Raw genomic sequence first — 21,667 nt, 5'->3', positions numbered from 1 at the left:
TCCTACTCGACTTGCTGGCTCACACAGCATCACCCTGGTCTTCCCTCCAGGTTCTCAGACCTCCCCTGTGCTCTGTGCAGACAGAGTCCTTCAATAAGATCTTGATCACAGTTGAAAATTGCAAATGAGGGAGAGATGCTGAGAAAATCACCTTTCGACCCCTCACTTCTATAGACCCATTTATAGCTTTCACCGTCAACCTTACCAACCTGAAATTCCAGATGGTACAGACACACTTGAAACATGGCTAGTGTGACCAAGCACTTGTGTGGTTTTTGCATTTTTTAATAGAATGAGTTAATTATTGTTTGAACTAAATTAATTATAAATAGACACATTTGGTTCGTGGCTACCACACTGGGAAGCTCAGCTGTAAGAAATCCAAAGATGAGAAAGAGGCAACCAGCCACCCCTCTCCTGGTTGTTCTTTACTGCAGAAAATTTGATGGCCTGATCTGATCATTTGTATGTAGGTATATCTTGGGCTCTTGGACCCACGCCACACATTGGGAGACTCCTTGTGGACACTGAAGTAGTACAGTCAACACTCAGATTCAAAAGGAATTCCCAGCAAGGGGCCCACTTGTAGACAGAGGTGAAGGGCATGGCCCAGTACACCTGTATTAGACATAATCAGAGAGTAGGTGCAGAGGGGAGGGAGGGATTTCACTCTCTCCATGAGTCCATCCTTCTCACCCCTGACTCTAGAAGACCTGAGGAAGGCAGAGGAAAAGGCCCCGTAGGAGGTGAAAAATTTGTATACGGAAAACTACAGGACATTGCGGAAAGAAATTAAAGAAGAGACAAATAATTGGAATGATATAAGATGTTCATAGACTGGATTATTAAATACTGTTGGCATTTCTATACTACATAAAGTGATGTACACATATATCGCAACAACCCACAAAATTCCATGTCATTATTATAGAAGTGGACAGAATCCTAAAATACATATGGAACCCCCCACAAGTAGATAAAACAATCTTGAGAGCAAAGAGCAATGATGGAGATTAACACTTCCTGAACTCAAAACACATAACAATGCCACAGTAGTCAACACAGTCTGCTAGTGGCATCAAGACAGTGAGATAGACCAATGAAATATAATAGACAGACCCCAAATAAATGCACATATATATGGCCAACTGATCTTGGCCAAGGTTCTAAGATTACCAAGTGAAGAAAGGATAGTCTGTTCAACAATCAACAGAATGAAAAGGCAACCTATAGGATGAGAGGAAATATGTGTAAAACTTGTATCTGAATAAGGGACCAATATCCAGAATATATAAGAAACTAATACAAGTCAATTTCAGAAAAAGAGGGGGCAAATAACTGAGTTTAAAAATGGGTAAAAAGCTTCATTAGACATTTCTCCATAAAGACATACAAGTGGTCAATCTACATATGAAAATTTGCTCAACCTCGCTAAGCATCAGGGAAATGGAAATCAAGCCACAAGGAGATATCACTCACACCTGTTAGGATGTGTATTATAAAAAGACAATTAGGGATTCCCTGGTGGCACAGTTTTTGAGAGTCTGCCTGCCAATGCAGGGGACAAGTGTTCGTGCACTGGTCTGGGAGGATCCCACATGCCGCTGTGCGGTTGGGCCCATGAGCCATGAGCCTGTGCGTTTGGAGCCTGTGCTCTGCAACGGGAGAGCCCACAACAATGAGAGGCCCGTGTACTGAAAAAAAAAAAAAAAAAGAAAAGAAAAGAAAAAAGAAAAAAGAAAGAAAATTAATGGATGCTGGCAAAGATGTGAAGAATTGGAACTCCTGTACCCTGTTTTGTACCCTGTCGTAATGTAAAATGGTGTAGCCATTATGGAAAACAGAATGGAGGTCCCCCCAAAATTATTAAGAGAACTATCATAAAATCCACAATCACACATTTAGGTTTATATATAAAGGAGATAAAACAAGAATGTCCAAGAGATATCTACAATCTCATGTCCATGGCAGCATTATACACAATACACAACATAGGAAAACTGCCTAGTGTCCATGGGAAGATGAATTAATAAAGAAAATGTGCTGTAAACATACAGTGGAATGGCATTCAGTCGTTGAAAAAGAAGGAAATCCTGCCATTTGCAGCAACACGAAAGAACTTGGAGGACATTTGTAAGAGTGACAGAAGCCAGTCACAGAAGGTCAAAAACTGAAAGAAAACTCCGAGAAGCAGAGAGTAGTAGGGTGGTTCCAAGAGCTGGCAAGAGGTTGACATGGGAAGTCTGTGTTCAATGTTTAGCATGTGTTATTTGCAAAATGTAAAAGTTCTAGACACATGCTGTACAACAAGGTGCATGTAGTCAACAGGACTGACTGGACATTTCAAAACTTGTTAAGACGTTGGATTTCATCGTATGTGTACTTTTACAACAATAAAATACACATATGTAAAATAAATACAAAGTGGAAAAAGGGGAAAAAAGAAGAAAAATAAGGAAAGGGAGTCAACAGAGGGAAAGAAGAAAGCAGGAAGGGTCTCGAATGTACACAGGTATCAGGAGATAATGGGAGAGAAGCTCCTCTCCCCAGGCTTTAAAGAAGACATCTCTCCAGAGTTCACTCCAGCAAGAGGGGGATGTCCTTTCTCTTCCCCATTCAACCAGAAGTGCCAATAGCATCCTAAGTGTGGCCCAGGCTGTGCTCAGGTGTACACTTTTCCTTGATCTCTAAACCTAACACCCCTGACTCCCCATGGCTCAGGTGCCCTTCCTGTATCTCCTTCCACTTCACTAAAGCATTTCCCTCTTCAAGTCCAGCCCGAGGCGCCAAACCTGTCCTCACACGTGGGGTCCACTGGGCGGGTCTCTGAGTTCTTAAGAGCCTCCCTGTGAGTAGCAGGCACTGAATCACACACCAGGGTTCCCCTCAGCACCATCAGCAAACTACCACCTAGGGATTGAGGATTTCTAGAACAACTTTACTCATACACAGTCTCTTGGGTAAACAAGTGACATTTTACAATCAAGCATTTTCAGTGTTTTCTTTGGTGGGGAAAATATTGACACATATAAGGCAATCATATTCTATTAAAGTATGTATTTCTCAAAGGACTCACTATCGAAAATAAATTTTTAACTATAACTTTCCATGTTTTAATTGACTTTACTCCCAGACTTGTTTGCTTGCAAAAGCCTTCAGAAAATACCAAGAACCTACTTCATCTGGCAGTTTGCACAGCAACATGAGTGGAGATGCTCTTGTCACATTGCTTGGTTTCTCTGTCCTACCTTGCAAAGCACAACCTCCTATCTGCCCTCCTGGGATGGGAGCCAGTGCCCACCCTGAGCTCAATCCCTGGGGTAGATTTCTTGGTTCTGTCTTCACTGTATGCAGTGTGTCTTGCCCAGCACACAGAAACAGGGCCGGCACAAGTGATGGAAGACAGACTTTCCACAGGAGAAGGACATTTCGTTTCCTTAGCACAGAATCCGATAGTGAATATTAGCCTCAAAGGAGAAAGGTGGAGTGAATTTCCTCCATCTACTCCTGGAGGCTCCTTCTTTCTCGGACTCCTCCAGAACTGGGTGTGGCATGGGCTCCCTGCAAAAGGAAGGAGGCCTGCCTAGCACTAGGTGCTTCAGGTAAGGGGGGAGGACTCATCCCGAGGCTCTAATAGGAAACAGTTAGAATGAGGGAAGTGGCAGAGAGATGTATCATAACCATTCAGAATGCTATGAGACCTACTAAGAGATGAGATTTCTTATTAAATGAAGTTGTAATTGACCCAGTAGTAGGGATGCTGAAACCCAGTTTGGTTCATTAAGATACCAGCCATTGGGCAACTAAGTCCGTGCACCACAACTACTAAGCCTGTGCCGTAGAGCCTGCAAGTCACAACTACTGAGCCCACGTGCCACAACTATTGAAGCCCATGCACCTAGAGCCCGTGCTCTGGAACAACAGAAGCCACTGAAATGAGAAGCCCGCACACTGCAACGAAGACACAACACAGCCAAAAAAATAATAATAATGATAATCCAGTAAACATTTGCCTGGGTGGTGATAGGATTTGTTTTCCAGGTTAAATGAGGCTCACTTGGTATAAAATCAATGCACACACTGAAAGTATACAGTTTATTTACTTTTATATCCATACCCATTCATGAAGCAGTGGTGATGGGAATAATTTTTAGAAAGTTGCCACCAGTAACAGTGATGTTTAGGGGAACATAAATCAAGGGAAACACAACACAAAAAGTTCACTTACACACACAGAACCATCCCACTCATTTCACATACAGACACACCCAGTCTCATGCACACAAACCTACACCACCTAACCGTAATACAGCTTCTTCCTGGGACTATAGTAATTGGTCTCATTACTTGTAGATCACTTTCTATCACCAGGACACCTACTCTCATTCCCAGCACAAATTTGGAATCAGTCTGCCCTCTACACTAAAACCAGCAAGAATGTCCCACTTTCTTATCTTCAAAGTTCTTCCTCCCCAAGTGACTGATTCCACAATACATACCGTTTTCACGTTCTGGGAAGGCCACCTGCAATTACAGAAGAGAAAACACTATGAGGATAAGATCACAGTGATGCTCAGGTCTTTTGTTCATTTGCTGACAGTAGAAAACCTCATAAGAAACAGTGGTCCAGGGAACCCAGCAAGGGTTATCAGAGCAAACCTACTCAGGCTGAAAGGCAAGAACTTTGCTGGGAGGATGGAACTTCCAAGTCCATTTAGGTTGGAAATTACAGAATTCTTTGTCTAGAGGAAAAATCGCTGCAGGAGAGAGAGCTCCGTACTCTACAGGCTATAATGGATGCTGTCAATTGTAATGTCCTGTGGAATCAGGCTCCATGAGCTGGTAATAGACTCTCACTCCACATTCTCCCAACCAAGGGAATTGTATGTATCTGGAAGGAATACCCTCAAATATTCATAACTTAATTCTATTGAAAGAGAAATAAAGCAATATTTCTATCTCAGACCAGAAACAATCCAGCTTACCTTGGGGATCCACGGAGGCTTTTCTCCTGTCCTATCATGGTGCAGGTCATCCGCCACATCCTCAGGGAGAGCTGGAGGGACACAGAGTAACTGTCAGGACACTGGTGCTGCGGCTCAGGAATTACTCAGGGGCTTTCTTCTCGATGAGGACATGGGGTGGTGTGTATGGATGTGGGAGGTTAGTAAGTGTGGGCTGAGCTGGTGTTGGGCCATCCTCTTTGGGGGATGAAGGAAGGCAAAGGACAAGAGGAAGGAAATGAAAACAGAGCTTTGGCTTTCTAGCTAAGGGGAGCCTAATCAGAAGGGAAGGGTCGATCTAAAAAATGGTAAAACTAAAATGCATGCTCTGTTTCAATGACACAGACCCATGACCCATCCTGCCTCTTTTGAGCTTCTGCTAAATTGCCACTGTCGCTTGATTTTTCCCAGATCACTCTTTCCCCAGCATCCACAATGCCAGCTACGGCATTTATCATGTCTTCTGTTGTATGATATTTTATACTTGATTAACAGCAACCTCCATTAAAGGACTGAATTCAATCCTAGACAAAATATGCTATATTTATTCACTAATCACTTGTCTTAAAGAAAATCAAATACACAAGATTTGACAAAATTGAAATCCTACCATTTAGATACAGCCACTATCAATCGTATCATATTTTTCTCCCAGTCTTTGTTTTCTATACAATGTACGTATGCCCACTGAGTCAGGGGTTGTCCATACTCTAGGGAGCTGTTCCATAAGTGGGACACTTCGTTATGAAGAGGGAGCCCGGACTGAGCACAGCCTGTCTCTAACCCAGCTGCGCAGGAGAAGTGTACAGGCTAACAGTCAGGTTCCACTTTGAGTCCTTGGGTGTGGGCTACAGGAATTGACCAATGCTAAGGCTTATGGTAATGTTATCCAATACAATAAAATAGCTCCCTGATTCTCATCTGCTTTTGGCGTTGTTTAAGCAGTGACACCAGCACTGCCAGATATGACCTCTACTGTATACATGGGGTCTCACACCTCTCAGAATCTGGGAGCTGACCAGGAGAATGCAGGTCCTGAGGTGAATTTCACCTTAATGACTGAGCCAAAGTCAACTGATAAGTCCACCCATAGCTGCCCTGGATTCTGTGACCACTAAGGCCACCTGATGGGCAAGGTCTGGACCTTTGGAGATTCTAGGACTTCCAGCCAAGGATACGGATGCAGGGACTCCCTTGCTCCATGACTGAGGACCCCTTGGCTGAGTGGTAAGTGCAGGTCAGTGATCAAGTGCATCCACATTGGGACCCACCCCTGGGTCCTCAGTATGGCTTTTCCACTTAGGAGGTCAAGAGCTTAGAACATTTATCTCTGCACCATCTCCTTCTGAGGAAAAGGAATATTAACCAAATCTGGGCAACAGCTGTGTTGAGGGAAGAACATGCAAACAACTTCACAAACAAATAAGGGTCCTGTGCCTGAGCTAACCTTAGGTACTTCAAATCAACTCCGTAAGTCTCTTAGCCCCTTAGAGCGGATGAAAGCAATATTAGAGTTAAAAGTAACTTGTCCCAATTCCCTTAGTCTGGAACACGGAAACAAAATTCTACAGAAGAGGAAGTCTCATAAACACACAGCACCTGCCAGGGTTTACCCCAGCCTTGGAAGAACTGGGAAGGATAAGACCAAGGCAGGCCTGAGGAAAGGTCAGAGGGTAGGCAGGACTGGGGAGTGGGGAGCAGGGGCAGGGCTGTCTGGACGGAGCAGTGGGTTGTAAGAAGAGCACTGAACCTGGGTCCTGCTGCCCTGAGTCTCTGTCCTGGGGCTAGTCAACCCCAGGAGACCAGGTCAGCAGGGCTGTGAAAGCAAGGGTGTAAAGAAGCCCAGCAGCCCCTTCACACAGCCCTCTAGAATTTCTGCCGCCCATGGAGGGTCTCTAGGGTAGCTGGACGTGGACCCCTCTGAAATGGAAGCATGTCAGCACCTCAGCCTTGGGGAAGTGTAGAGGCTGGGATGAGCTCAAGGAGACTGACCACATGCAGTGATCCCAGAGCACGTGTTCTGTGACTCATCCATCTCTGGGACTGTCCTTTACAAGAGGAACTAACAGTGAGCACAAAATATGAGGTGAAGCCACAAGTCCTGAAAGTGCAGAGGGAGACAGTTCACTTCTCATCCACCACCTCACCCTTTCTAGAAGAACTTGGTCTCAAGTTTCAATGGACCATGAGAGTTTTGACCCACAGGTTCTGTCCATCATAGGTCAATATGCAAAAGAAAAAAACTCTACTGTGCACCATACCCTAGATGTGCTAACCAGAGCACAAACTTCCATATTAGGCAGTGACAAGCACAAGAAAGAGCAGCTCATGTGCAAAAGATCAGTTTAGATGAGCAAATCAAGAAAAGGTGATTATAGAGCACAGTCACGTCTAAGGACACAATTTCTCTCTATTGTATCATTAAAATGTGAAAAAAACAAGTCAGAACTCTACACATATTTCATTCGTCTTTCTGATTTCATATCCACCTTCCTCAGTCTGCAAAGCAGGAGATATAACCCTAAAGTTCCAGGAACCTTCTGCCATTAGATCCTACCTAAGTGTTGTTCCTACCTGTATCCTTTTCTTTATCACGGCCACAAATGCTATTCAAAGTCAATTCTGTAGAAACACGAACATGAATTTACCAGTCTTATGGATACATTTAAAATGTGACTAATGTGACTGAGTAATGGGATATTTTATTTTCTTTTATTTCAATACACTTAGTGAATCATTGATTGAATTAAATAAATTATAACAGGCACATCTAGCTAGTGGCTACCATAGTGTAATAAACAACCCTCTCTCTCTCTCTCTCCATATATATGTGTATATATATATATAAAGTATATGGAGGATGTTACCACCGCTCCCCTGGTTATTCCCCTCTGTATGGTCTACCCATTCAAGATGGCTGTTTGCTGATGGTTTACCAAAGGAAAACCTCTGCCCCGTGAAGTACGTAGCCCAAGGGGTAAGAGGGATGCGTCCCTCTGCTGGTCTCCCTGGTAACCGATGAGCCCATCTGCTGTCAATTCCCCCTTTAACTGGTCGCCTGCCTATTCCGCCCAGAGAGAAGCATGCTGCTACTGCTGCTGCTGCGTTCTGCCTGCCATCGGCTATCTACAGTGGGATGTCTCTACAGGACCACTTTGCTTCTGACATGAAAGATCTCCCATCTATTAAACCATGAATGTCTCTGTCCCTGACTTCGGGCTCTTTCCTTAGCCCTGAGGCTGAGCAAGTACAGGGCTTGCAGGCGTGAGAGGTGCGGCCCAACACCTTCTGCAGGGCAGTTTGCTGGCCAGATTTGATGATTCATTTGTAGGTGTTTCCTAGGCTCATGCACACTTGCCAGGCACTCATGAGACGTTGGGGACACTGAAACAGTAATGTCAACACCCAGATCCTAGAGGAATTCCCGACAGGTGTTCCACTTGAGGGGAGAGGTAATGAGCATGGCCCAGTGCACCTGTGCTAGACATAATCGGCGAGCAGGTGCAGAAGGGAGGGAGGGACATTCACTCACTTTATGAGGCCATCCTTCTCACCACTGCCTCTGAAAAATCCAGGGAAGGAAGGGACAAAATGCCCTTAGAAGGTAAATGGCCTGTACACTGAAAACTACAAACCACTGCTGAAAGAATTAAACAAGGAACAAATCATTGAAACGACATATCATATTCATAGACTGGAGACTTATTATTGTTGACATTTCTACACTACCCAAAGGTAAATATAAATTCATTGTAATACCTATCAAAATCCCAATGTCATTTTCAAAGAAATAGAAAAAAAAAAGGATCCTAAAATACATATGGAACCACTAAGGACTCCAAACAGACAACACAATCCTGAGAACAAAGAACATAGATGGAGGCTTCTCACTTCCTGACTTCAAAACACATTACAAAGCCACAGGAATCAAAACTGTACGGTACTGACATAGAAACAGATACATAGGCCTAAAGATGAGAATAAATAACCCCCAAGAAAACTCATAGATACATTGCCAAATGAAATTCACCAAGCTTCTAAGACAACAAATAGGGAAAGTATAGTTTTTTCAACAGTCAATAGGATGAAAATATAACTTACAGAAAGATTACAAACATATATCAGAAAAGGAGCTAATATACAAAACATCAAAGAAAAACACTTCAACTCAAATGTAAACTAAGTTAAAAAATTAAAAAGGGCAAATAACTGGGTTCAGAAATGTGCAAAGTCTTAAATAAGACATTTCCTGAAAAAGACATACAAATGGCTAACAAATATAGGAAAAGGTTCTCAACCTCACTAATCATCAGGGCAATGCAAATCAACACCTCATACCTGTTAGGCTGTGTATTATAAAGAAAATAATTAACAGTTTAAGGCCAAGATGTGGGGAATTGGAAACTTTGTACACTGCTGGTGGGAATGTAAAATGGTGCCGCTATTATGAAAAAGAGTATGGGGGTTCCTTATAAAATTATAAACAGAAATATCATATGATTCAGCAATCACAGTTCTGGGTATATAGCCAAAGGAAATTAAATCAGTATCACAATGAGATGAACTTAGGTTCATTGCAGCATTCTCCAAAATAGCCTAGATATGCAACCAACTTCACAAAAGAAGTAAGTGTCCTGTGCCTGAGCTAACCTTAGGTACTTCAAAACAACTCCGTAAGTCTCTTAGCCCCTTAGAGAGGATGAGAGCAATATTAGAGTTAAAACTAACTTGTACCAATTCCCTTAGTCTGGAATACTGAAACAAAAGTTCTACAGCAGGGTAAGCCTCATAAACTCACAGCACCTGCCAGGGTTTACCCCAGCCTTGGAAGAACTGGGAAGGATAAGACCAAGGCAGGCCTGAGGAAAGGTCAGAGGGTAGGCAGGACTGGAGTGTGGGGAGCAGGAACAGGGCTGTCCGGATAGAGCCGTGCGTTGTAATAAGTGCAGTGACCCTGGGTCCTGCTGCCCTGAGTCTCTGTCCTGTGCCTGGTGAATTCCAGGAGACCAGGTTAGCAGGGCTATGAGAGCCAGTGTGTGAAGCGAGCCCAGCAGCCCCTTCACACAGTCCTCTAGAATTCCTGCTGGCCATGAAGCGTCTGTAGGGGCAGCTGGACGTGGAGCCCTCTCAAATGGAAGCATGTCAGCACATCAGCCTTGGGAGGTGCTGAGGCTGAAATGAGGAGGCTGAGCACATGCAGTGATCCCAAAGCATGTGTTCTGTGACTCATCCACCTCTGGGAGTGCAGTTTCCTTGAGGAATAAACAGTGAGGACAAAAGTAAGGTGAAGCTACACGTCCTGAAAGTGTAGAGGGAGATAGTTCAAGTCTCATCCACCACCTGACACTCACTATAAGAACTTGTTCTCCAATGTCAAGTGACTATGAGAGCTTTGTTCCCACTAGGATATGGTCATCATACGTGAATGTAAAAAGGAAACCAAAATCCCTGGTGCAAAATACCCTCCAGGTACCAAGTAGAAATGAACTATTCATCTTTGGCAGTGAAAAAGCAATGAAACAGTAGTCTTGTGAGAAAGAAAATTTCTGAATGGCAAAGCAAGAAAAGATGACTATAAGCACAGTACAGTCAAAGGACATGGACACAATAACTCTATTGTATCATTAAAATTTGGAAAGAACAAATCAGAATTCTACACATATTTCCTTCTTCGTCCTGATTTCATATTCACCTTCCTTAGTTTCTAAAGAACCGGGTGGAACCCAAGTGTTCTAGTAATTGTCTCCCTTTAGATCCTACCTGAGAGTTGTTCGCTACGTGAATCGTCATCAGCATCACTGTTATGTATGCTCTCCACCATGCATTCTGTACAAACACAACCATGAGCATAAGGTTATTATACAAGTTGACCCACCGATTTCTCCTACTCGACTTGCTGGCTCACACAACATCACCCAGGTCTTCCCTCCAGGTTCTCAGACCTCCCCTGTGCTCTGTGCAGACAGAGTCCTTCAATAAGATATTGATCACAGTTGAAAATTTCAAATGAGGGAGAGATGCTGAGAAAATCACCTTTCGACCCCTCACTTCTGTAGACCCATTTATAGCTTTCACCGTCAACCTTACCAACCTGAAATTCCAGATGTTACACACACACTTGAAACATGGCTAGTGTGACCGAGCAATTGTGTGTTTTTCGCATTTTTTAATAGAATGAGTTAATTGTTTGAACTAAATTAATTATAAATAGACACATTTGGTTAGTGGCTGCCACACTGGAAAGCTCGGCTCTAAGAAATCCAAAGATGAGAAAGAGGCAATCAGCCAACCCTCCCCTGGTTGTTCTTTACTGCAGAAAATTTGATGGCCTGATCTGATCATTCGTATGTAGGTATACCTTTGGCTCTTGAACCCATGCCAGACATTGGGAGAGTCCTTGTGGACACTGAAATAGTATAGTCAACACTCAGATGCAAGAGAAATTCCCAGCAAGGGGCCCACTTGTAGACAGAGGTGAAGGGCATGGCCCAGTACACCTGTATTAGACATAATCAGAGAGTAGGTGCAGAGGGGAGGGAGGGATTTCACTCTCTTCATGAGTCCAACCTTCACATCCCTGACTCTAGAAGACCTGAGGAAGGCCGTGGAAAAGGCCCCATCGGAGGTGAAAAATTTGTATACTGAAAAGTACAGGACATTGTGGAAAGAATTTAAAGAAGAGACAAGTATTGGAATGACATACCATATTCATAGACTGGATTATTAAATACTGTTGGCATTTCTATACTACATAAAGGGATGTACACATATATCGCAACAACCCGTATAATTCCATGACATTATTATAGAAGTGGACAGAATCCTAAAATACATATGGAACCGCCACAGGTAGATAAAGCAATCTTGAGATTAACACTTCCTGAACTCAAAACACATAACAATGCCACAGTAGTCAAAACAGTCTGCTACTGGCATCAAGACAGTGAGATAGACCAACGAAATATAATAGAGAGACCTCAAATAAACGCACATATATATGGCCAACTGATCTTTGCCAAGGTTCTAAGATTACCAAGTGAAGAAAGGATGGTTTGTTCAACAATCAACAGAATGAAAAGGCAACCTATAGGATGAGAGGAAATATGTGTAAACCTTGAATCTGACTAAGGGTCCAATATCCGGAATATATAAGAAACTACAAGAAGTCAATTATAGAAAAACAGCGGGCAAATAACTGAGTTTCAAAATGGGTAAAAAGCTTCACTAGACATTTCTCCATAAAGACATACAAGTGGTCAATCTACATATGAAAATTTGCTCAACATTGCTAAGCATCAGGGTAATGGAAGTCAAGCCACAAGGAGATATCACTCACAACTGTTAGGATGTGCTGTATAAAAAGACTATTAGGGCTTCCGTGGTGGCACAGTGGTTGAGACTCTGCCTGCCGAGGCAGGGGATACGTGTTTGTGCCCCAGTCTGGGAGGATCCCACAGGCCGCTGAGCGGCTGGGCCCATGAGCCATGGCCGCTGAGCTTGTGCATTTGGATCCTGTGATCCACAACGGTAGAGCCCACAACCATGAGAGGCCTATGTACTGCAAAAAAAAAAAAAAGAAATAAAATTCATGGATGTTCGCAAAGATGTGAAGAAGTGAAACTTCTGTACCCTGTTTTGTACACTTTAGTAATGTAAAATGGTATAGCCACTATGGAAAACACAATGTTGGACCCCCAAAATTATTAAGAGAACTATTATAAAATCCAGGAATCACTCATTTAGGTTTATATACAAAGGAGATGAAACAAGAATGTCCAAGAGATATCTACAATTTCATGCCTATGGCAGCAATATACACAATACAAAACATAGGAAAACTGCCTAGTGTCCATGGGAAGATGAATTAATAAAGAAAATGTGGTGTATACATACAGTGGAATGTCATTCAGTCTTTGAAAAAGAAGGAAATCCTGCCTTTTGCAGCAACACGAAAGAACTTGGAGGACATTTGTAAGAGTGACATAAGCCAGTCACAGAAGGTCAAAAACTGAAAGAAAACTCCGAGAAGCAGAGAGTAGAAGGGTGGTTTCAAGAGCTGGCAAGAGGTTGATATGGGAAGTCTGTGTTCAATGGTTAGCTTGTGTTATTTGCAAAATGGAAAAGTTCTAGACACATGTTGTACAACAAGGTGCATGTAGTCAACAGGACTGCCTGGACATTTCAAAACTTGTTAAGACGTTGGATTTCACTGTATGTGTACTTTTACAACAATAAAATATACATATGTAAAATAAATACAAAGTGGAAAATGGGGAAAAAAGAAGAAAAATAAGGAAAGGGAGTCAACAGAGGGAAAGAAGAAAGCAGGAAGGGTCTCGAATGTACACAGGTATCAGGAGATAATGGGAGAGAAGCTCCTCTCCCCAGGCTTTAAAGAAGACATCTCTCCAGAGTTCACTCCAGCAAGAGGGGGATGTCCTTTCTCTTCCCCATTCAACCAGAAGCGCCAATAGCATCCTAAGTGTGGCCCAGGCTGTGCTCAGGTGTACACTTTTCCTTGATCTCTAAACCAAACACCCCTGACTCCCTATGGCTCAGGTGCCCTTGCTGTATCTCCTTCCACTTCTCTAAAGCATTTCCCTCTTCAAGTCCAGCCCGAGGCTCTAATCCTGTCCTCACATGTGGGGTCCACTGGGCGCGTCTCTAAGTTCTTAAGAGCCTCCCTGTGAGTAGCAGGCACTGAATCACACACCAGGGTTTCACTCAGCACCATCAGGAATCTATGACCTAGGGATTGAGGATTTCTAGAACAACTTTACTCATACACAGTCTCTTGGGTAAACAAGTGACATTTTACAATCAAGCATTTTCTGTTTTTTCTTTGGTGCGGAAGATATTGACACATATAAGGCAATCATATTCTATTAAAGTATGTATTTCTCAAAGGACTCCTATCGAAAAAAAAATTTTAAGTATAACTTTCCTTGTTTTAATTGACTTTACTCCCAGACTTGTTTGCTTGCAAAAGCCTTCAGAAAATACCAAGAACCTACTTCACCTAGCAGTTTTCACAGCAACATGAGTGGAGATGCTCTTGTCACACTGCTTGGTCTCTCGGTCCCAGCTTGTATAGCACAACCTCCTGTCCGCTCTGCTGGGAAGGGAGCCAGTGCCCACCCTGAGCTCAATCCCTGGGGTAGATCTCTTGGTTCTGTCTTCCCTGTATGCAGTGTTTCTTGCACAGCACACAGAAACAGGGCCAGCACAACTGATGGAAAACAAACTTTCCACAGGAGAAGGACATTTCGTTTCCTTAGCACAGAATCCGATAGTGAATATTAGCCTCAAAGGAGAAAGGTGGAGTGAATTTCCTCCATCTACTCCTGGAGGCTCCTTCTTTCTCGGACTCCTCCAGAACTGGGTGTGGCATATGGGTACAAGCATGGGCTCCCTGAAAAATGAAGGAGGCCTGCCTAGCACTAGTTGCTTCAGGTAAGAGGGTAGGACTCATCCCGAGGCTCTAATAGGAAATAGTTAGAATGAGTGAAGTGGCAGAGAGATGTATCATAACCATTCAGAATGCTATGAGACGTACTAAGAGATGAGATTTCTTATTAAATGAAGTTGTAATTGGCCCAGTAGTAGGCATACTGAAACCCAGTTTTGTTCACTAAGAATCCACCCATGGAGCAACTAAGCCCGTGCACAACAACTACTAAGCCTGTGCTCTAGACCCCGCAGGTCAAGGCCAAGATGTCGGAAATTGGAAACATTGTACACTGCTGGTGGGAATGTAAAATGGATCAGCTATTATGAAAAAGAGTATGGGGGTTCCTTATAAAATTATAAACAGAAATATCATATGATTCAGCAATCACAGTTCTGGGTATATATCCAAAGGAAATTAAATCAATATCACAATGAGATGAACTTAGGTTCATTGCAGCATTCTCCAAAATGGCCTAGATATGCAACCAACTTCACGAAACCAGTAAGTGTCCTGTGCCTGAGCTAACCTTAGGTACTTCAAAACAAGTCCGTAAGTCTCTTAGGCCCTTAGAGAGGATGAAAGCAATATTAGAGTTAAAAGTAACTTGTTCCAATTCCCTTAGTCTGGAATACTGAAACAAAATTCTACATCAGAGGAAGCCTTATAAAAACACAGCACCTGACAGGGTTTACCCCAGCCTTGGAAGAACTGGGAAGGATAAGACCAAGGCAGGCCTGAGGGAAAGTCAGAGGGTAGGCAGGACTGGAGTGTGGGGAGCAGGGGCAGGGCTGGCCGGATGGAGCAGTGGGTTGTAAGAAGAGCAGTGACCCTGGGTCCTGCTGCCCTGAGTCTCTGTCCTGGGCCTCTTCAATTCCAGGAGACCAGGTTAGCAGGGCTGTGAGAGCCAGTGTGTGAAGAAGCCCAGCAGCCCCTTCACACAGTCCTCTAAGAATTCCTGCCAGGCATGAAGGGTCTTTAGGGGCAGCTGGACGTGGAGCCCTCTCAAACGGAAGCATGTCAGCACAGCAGCCTTGGGAGGTGCTGAGGCTGAAATGAGGAGACTGAGCACATGCAGTGATCCCAAAGCATGTGTTCTGTGACTCATCCACCTCAGGGAGCGCATTTTCCATGAGGAATAAACAGTGAGGACAAAAGTAAGATGAAGCTACAAGTCCTGAAAGTGTAGAGGGAGAGAGTTCAACTCTCATCCACCACCTGACACTAACTATAAGGACTTGTTCTCCAGTGTCAACTGACTATGAGACTTTTGTTCCCACTAGGATATGGCCATCATACGTGAATGTAAAAAGGAAACCAAAATCCCTGGTGCAAAATACCCTCCAGGTACCAAACAGAAACGAACCATTCATCTTTGGCAGTGAAAAAGCAATGAAAGAGTAGTCTTGTGAGAAAGAAAATTTCTGAATGGCAAAGCAAGAAAAGATGACTATAAGCACAGTACAGTCAAAGGACATGGACACAATAACTCAACTATATCATTAATTTGGAAAGAACAAATCAGAATTCTACACATATTTCCTTCTTCTTCCTGATTTCATATTCACCTCCCTTAGTTTCTAAAGAACCGGGTGGAACCCAAGTGTTCTAGGAATTGTCTCCCTTTAGATCCTACCTGAGAGTTGTTCCCTACGTGAATCGTCATCAGCATCACTGCTATGTATGCTCTCCACGATCCATTCTGTACAAACACAACCATGAGCATAAAGTTATTATACAAGTTGACGCACCCATTTCTCCTACTCGACTTGCTGGCTCACACAGCATCACCCTGGTCTTCCCTCCAGGTTCTCAGACCTCCCCTGTGCTCTGTGCAGACAGAGTCCTTCAATAAGATCTTGATCACAGTTGAAAATTGCAAATGAGGGAGAGATGCTGAGAAAATCACCTTTCGACCCCTCACTTCTATAGACCCATTTATAGCTTTCACCGTCAACCTTACCAACCTGAAATTCCAGATGTTACAGACACACTTGAAACATGGATAGTATGACCAAGCAATTGTGTGTTTTGTGCATTTTTTAATAGAATGAGTTAATTATTGTTTGAACCAAATTAATTATAAATAGACACATTTGGTTCGTGACTACGAGACTGGAAAGCTCAGCTGTAAGAAATCCAAGGATGAGAAAGAGGCAACCAGCCACCCTTCCCCTAGTTGTTCTTTACTGCAGAAAATTTCATGGCCTGATCTGATCATTCATATGTAGGTATATCTTGGGCTCTTGGACCCACGACACACATTGGGAGAGTCCTTGTGGACACTGAAATAGTACAGCCAACACTCAGCTCCAAGAGGTATTCCCAGCAAGGGGCAGACTTGTAGACAGCGGTGAAGGGCATGGCCAAGTACACCTGTATTAGACATAATCAGAGAGTAGGTGCAGAGGGGAGGGAGGGATTTCACTCTCTCCGTGACTCCATCCGTCACCCCCCTGAATCTAGAAGACCTGAGGAAGGCAGTGGAAAAGGCCCCGTAGGAGGTGAAAAATTTGTATACTGAAAACTACTGGACATTGCGAAAAGAAATTAAAGAAGAGACAAGTAAAGAGAATGACATACGATGTTCATAGACTGGATTATTAAATACTGTTGGCATTTCTATACTACATAAAGTGATGTACACATATATCGCAACAACCCACAAAATTCCATGTCATTATTATAGAAGTGGACAGAATCCTAAAATACATATGGAACCCCCACAAGTAGACAAAACAATCTTGAGAGCAAAGAGCAGTGAAGGAGATTAACACTTCCTGAACTCAAAACACATAACAATGCCACAGTAGTCAACACAGTCTGCTAGTGGCATCAAGACAGTGAGATAGACCAATGAAATATAATAGAGAGACCTCAAGTAAACGCACATATATATGGCCAACTGATCTTGGCCAAGGTTCTAAGACTACCAAGTGAAGAAAGGATAGTCTGTTCAACAATCAACAGCATGAAAAGGCAACCTATAGGATGAGAGGAAATATGTGTAAACCTTGTATCTGAATAAGGGACCAATATCCAGAATATATAAGAAACTACCAGAAGTGAATTTCAGAAAAACAGCAGGCAAATAACTGAGTTTAAAAATGGGTAAAAAGCTTCACTAGACATTCCTCCATAAAGACATACAAGTGGTCAATCTACATATGAATATTTGCACAACATCGCTAAGCATCAGGGAAATGGAAATCAAGCCACAAGGAGATATCACTCACACCTGTTAGGATGTGTATTATAAAAAGACAATTAGGGCTTCCCTGGTGGCACAGTGGTTGAGAGTCCGCCTGCTGATGCAGGGGACATGTGTTCGTGCCCCAGTCTGGGAGGATCCCACATGACACTGTGCGGCTGGGCCCATGAGCCATGGCTGCTGAGCCTCTGTGTTTGGAGCCTGTGCTCTGCAACGGGAGAGCCCACAACAATGAGAGGCCCGTGTAATTTAAAAAAAAAAAAAAAAAAGAGAGAAAAGAAAGAAAATTAATGGATGCTGGCAACGATGTGAAGAAGTGGAACTTCTGTACCCTGTTTTGTACCCTGTAGTAATGGAAAATAGTGTAGCCATTATGGAAAACAGAATGGAGGTCCCCCAAAAATTATTAAGAGAAGTATCATAAGATCCAGCAATCACTCATTTAGGTTTATATACAAAGGAGATAAAACAAGAATGTCCAAGAGATATCTACAATCTCATGTCCATTGCAGCATTATACACAATACACAACATAGGAAAACTGCCTAGTGTCCATGGGAAGATGAATTAATAAAGAAAATGTGGTGTATACATAGAATGGAATGTCATTCAGTCTTTGAAAAAGAAGGAAATCCTGCCATTTGCAGCAACACGAAAGAACTTGGAGGACATTTGTAAGAGTGACATAAGCCAGTCACAGAAGGTCAAAAACTGAAAGAAAACTCCGAGAAGCAGAGAGTAGAAGGGTGGTTCCAAGAGCTGGCAGGAGGTTGACATGGGAAGTCTCTGTTCAATTGATACCATGTGTTATTTGCAAAATGGAACAGTTCTAGACACATGCTGTACAACAAGGTGCATGTAGTCAACAGGACTGACTGGACATTTCAAAACTTGTTAAGACGTTGGATTTCATTGTATGCGTACTTTTACAACAATAAAATATACATATGTAAAATAAATACAAAGTGGAAAAAGGGGAAAAAAGAAGAAAAATAAGGAAAGGGAGTCAACAGAGGGAAAGAAGAAAGCAGGAAGGGTCTAGAATGTACACAGGTATCAGGAGATAATGGGAGAGAAGCTCCTCTCCCCAGGCTTTAAAGAAGACATCTCTCCAGAGTTCACTCCAGCAGGAGGGGGATGTCTTTTCCCTTCCCCATTCAACCAGAAGGGCCAATAGCATCCTAAGTGTGGCCCAGGCTGTGCTCAGATGTACACTTTTCCTTGATCTCTAAACCAACCACCCCTGACACCCCATGGCTCAGGTGCCCTTCCTGTATCTCCTTCCACTTCACTAAAGCATTTCCCTCTTCAAGTCCAGCCCGAGGCTCCAATCCTTTCCTCACACGTGGGGTCCACAGGGTGGGTCTCTGAGTTCTTAAGAGCCTCCCTGTGAGTAGCAGGCACTGAATCGCACACCAGGGTTCCCCTCAGCACCATCAGCAAACTACCACCTAGGGATTGAGGATTTCTAGAACAACTTTACTCATACACAGTCTCTTGGGTAAACAAGTGACATTTTACAATCAAGCATTTTCAGTGTTTTCTTTGGTGGGGAAAATATTGACACATATATGGCAATCATATTCTATTAAAGTATGTATTTCTCAAAGGACTCACTATCGAAAAAAATTTTTATATATAACTTTCCATGTTTTAATTGACTTTACTCCCAGTCTTATTTGCTTGCAAAAGCCTTCAGAAAATACCAAGAACCTACTTCACCTGGCAGTTTGCACAGCAACATGAGTGGAGATGCTCTTGTCACAATGCTTGGTTTCTCTATCCCACCTGGCAAAGCACAACCTCCTCTCCAACCTCCTGGGAAGGGAGCCAGTGCCCACCCTGAGCTCAGTCCCTGGGGTAGATCTCTTGGTTCCGTCTTCACTGTATGCAGTGTTTCTTGCGCAGCACACAGAAACAGGGCCGGCACAAGTGATGGAAGACAGACTTTCCACAGGAGAAGGACATTTCGTTTCCTTAGCACAGAATCCGATAGTGAATATTAGCCTCAAAGGAGAAAGGTGGAATGAATTTCCTCCATCTACTCCTGGAGGCCCCTTCTTTCTCGGGCTCCTCCAGAACTGGGTGTGGCATGTGGGTACAAGCATGGGCTCCCTGCAAAAAGAAGGAGGTCTGCCTAGCACAAGGTGCTTCAGGTAAGGGGCAGGACTCATCCCGAGGCTCTAATAGGAAACATTTAGAATGAGGGAAGTCCAGATAGATGTATCATAACCATTCAGAATGCTATGACACGTACTAAGAGATGAGATTTCTTATTAAATGAAGTTGTAATTGACCCAGTAGTAGGGATGCTGAAACCCAGTTTTGTTCACTAAGAATCCAGCCATGGAGCAACTAAGCCCGTGCACCACAACTACTAAGCCTGTGCTCTAGAGCCCGCAAGTCACAACTGCTGAGCCCACGTGCCACAACTACTGAAGCCCATGCACCTAGAGCCCGTGGTCTGGAACAACAGTAGCAACCGAACTGAGAAGCCCTCGTACTGCAACGAAGACCCAACACAGCCAAAAGAAAAAAAAAAAGAATCCAGTAAACATTTGCCTGGGTGGTGATAGGATTTGTTTTCCAGGTTAAATGAGGCTCAATTGGTATAAATCCAATGCACACCCTGAAAGTGTACGGTTTATTTACTTTTATATCCATACCCATTCATGATGCAGTGGTGATGAGAATATTTTTTAGAAAGTTGCCACCAGTAACAGTGATATTTAGGGGAACATAAATCAAGGGAAACACAACACAAAAAGTTCACTTACACACACAGAACCATCCCACTCATTTCACATACAGACACACCCAGTCTCATGCACACAAACCTACACCACCTAACCGTAATACAGCTTCTTCCTGGGACTATAGTAATTGGTCACATTACTTGTAGATCACTTTCTATCACCAGGACACCTACTCTCATTCCCAGCACAAATTTGGAATCAGTCTGCCCTCTACACTAAAACCAGCAAGAATGTCCCACTTTCTTATCTTCAAAGTTCTTCCTCCCCAAGTGACTGATTCCACAATACATACCGTTTTCACGTTCTGGGAAGGCCACCTGCAATTACAGAAGAGAAAACACTATGAGGATAAGATCACAGTGATGCTCAGGTCTTTTGTTCATTTGCTGACAGTAGAAAACCTCATAAGAAACAGTGGTCCAGGGAACCCAGCAAGGGTTATCCGAGCAAAACCTACTCAGGCTGAAAGGCAAGAACTTTGCTGGGAGGATGGAACTTCCAAGTCCATTTAGGTTTGAAATTACAGAATTCTTTGTCTAGAGGAAAAATCGCTGCAGGAGAGAGAGCTCCGTACTCTACAGGCTATAATGGATGCTGTCAATTTTAATGTCCTGTGGAATCAGGCACCATGAGTTGGTAAAAGACTCTCACTCCACATTCTCCCAACCAAGCAAACTGTATGTATCTGGAAGGAGTACCCTCAAATATTCATAACTGAATTCTATTGAAAGAGAAATAAAGCAATATTTCTATCTCAGACCAGAAAAAATCCAGCTAACCTTGATTTTCCACGGAGGCTTTTCTTCTCTCCTATCACGGTTCAGGTCATCCGCCACATAGTGAGGGAGAGCTGGAGGGACACAGAGTAACTGTCAGGACACTGGTGCTGCGACTCAGGAATTACTCAGGGGCTTTCTTCTCGATGAGGACATGGGGTGGTGTGTATGGATGTGGGAGGTTAGTTAGTGTGGGCTGAGCTGGTGTTGGGCTATCCTCTTTGGGGGATGAAGGAAGGCAAAGGACAAGAGGAAGGAATTGAAAACAGAGCTTTGGCTTTCTAGCTAAGGGGAGCCTCATCAGAAGGGAAGGGTCGATCTAAAAAATGGTAAACACTAAAATGCATGCTCTGTTTCAATGACACAGACCCATGACCCACCCTGCCTCTTTTGAGCTTCTGCTAAATTGCCACTGTCTCTTGATTTTTCCCAGATCACTCTTTCCCCAGCATCCACAATGCCAGCTACTGCAT

At 43.3% G+C, this 21,667-nt stretch overlaps 1 long non-coding RNA gene across 1 annotated transcript in view; it reads right to left on the bottom strand.

Moving 5' to 3' along the window:
• LOC308610312 overlaps positions 1-20,731 on the bottom strand; it is a 34,287-nt gene extending 13,556 nt beyond the window's left edge. The window contains exons 1-3 of the long non-coding RNA XR_014014507.1: positions 20,711-20,731; positions 16,088-16,153; positions 10,764-10,829 (exon numbers count right to left, since the gene is read on the bottom strand). This is a non-coding gene — a long non-coding RNA (uncharacterized lncRNA). The remainder of the gene's footprint in view (positions 1-10,763; positions 10,830-16,087; positions 16,154-20,710) is intronic.
• Positions 20,732-21,667: the final 936 nt, after the last annotated feature.

Source organism: Mesoplodon bidens, assembly GCF_964165515.1.
Source record: "Mesoplodon bidens genome assembly, contig: HAP1_SCAFFOLD_342, whole genome shotgun sequence".
Classification (NCBI taxonomy): domain Eukaryota; kingdom Metazoa; phylum Chordata; class Mammalia; order Artiodactyla; family Ziphiidae; genus Mesoplodon; species Mesoplodon bidens.
Note: the sequence above shows the minus strand (reverse complement) of the source record. Positions and strands in the feature narration are given on the sequence as shown.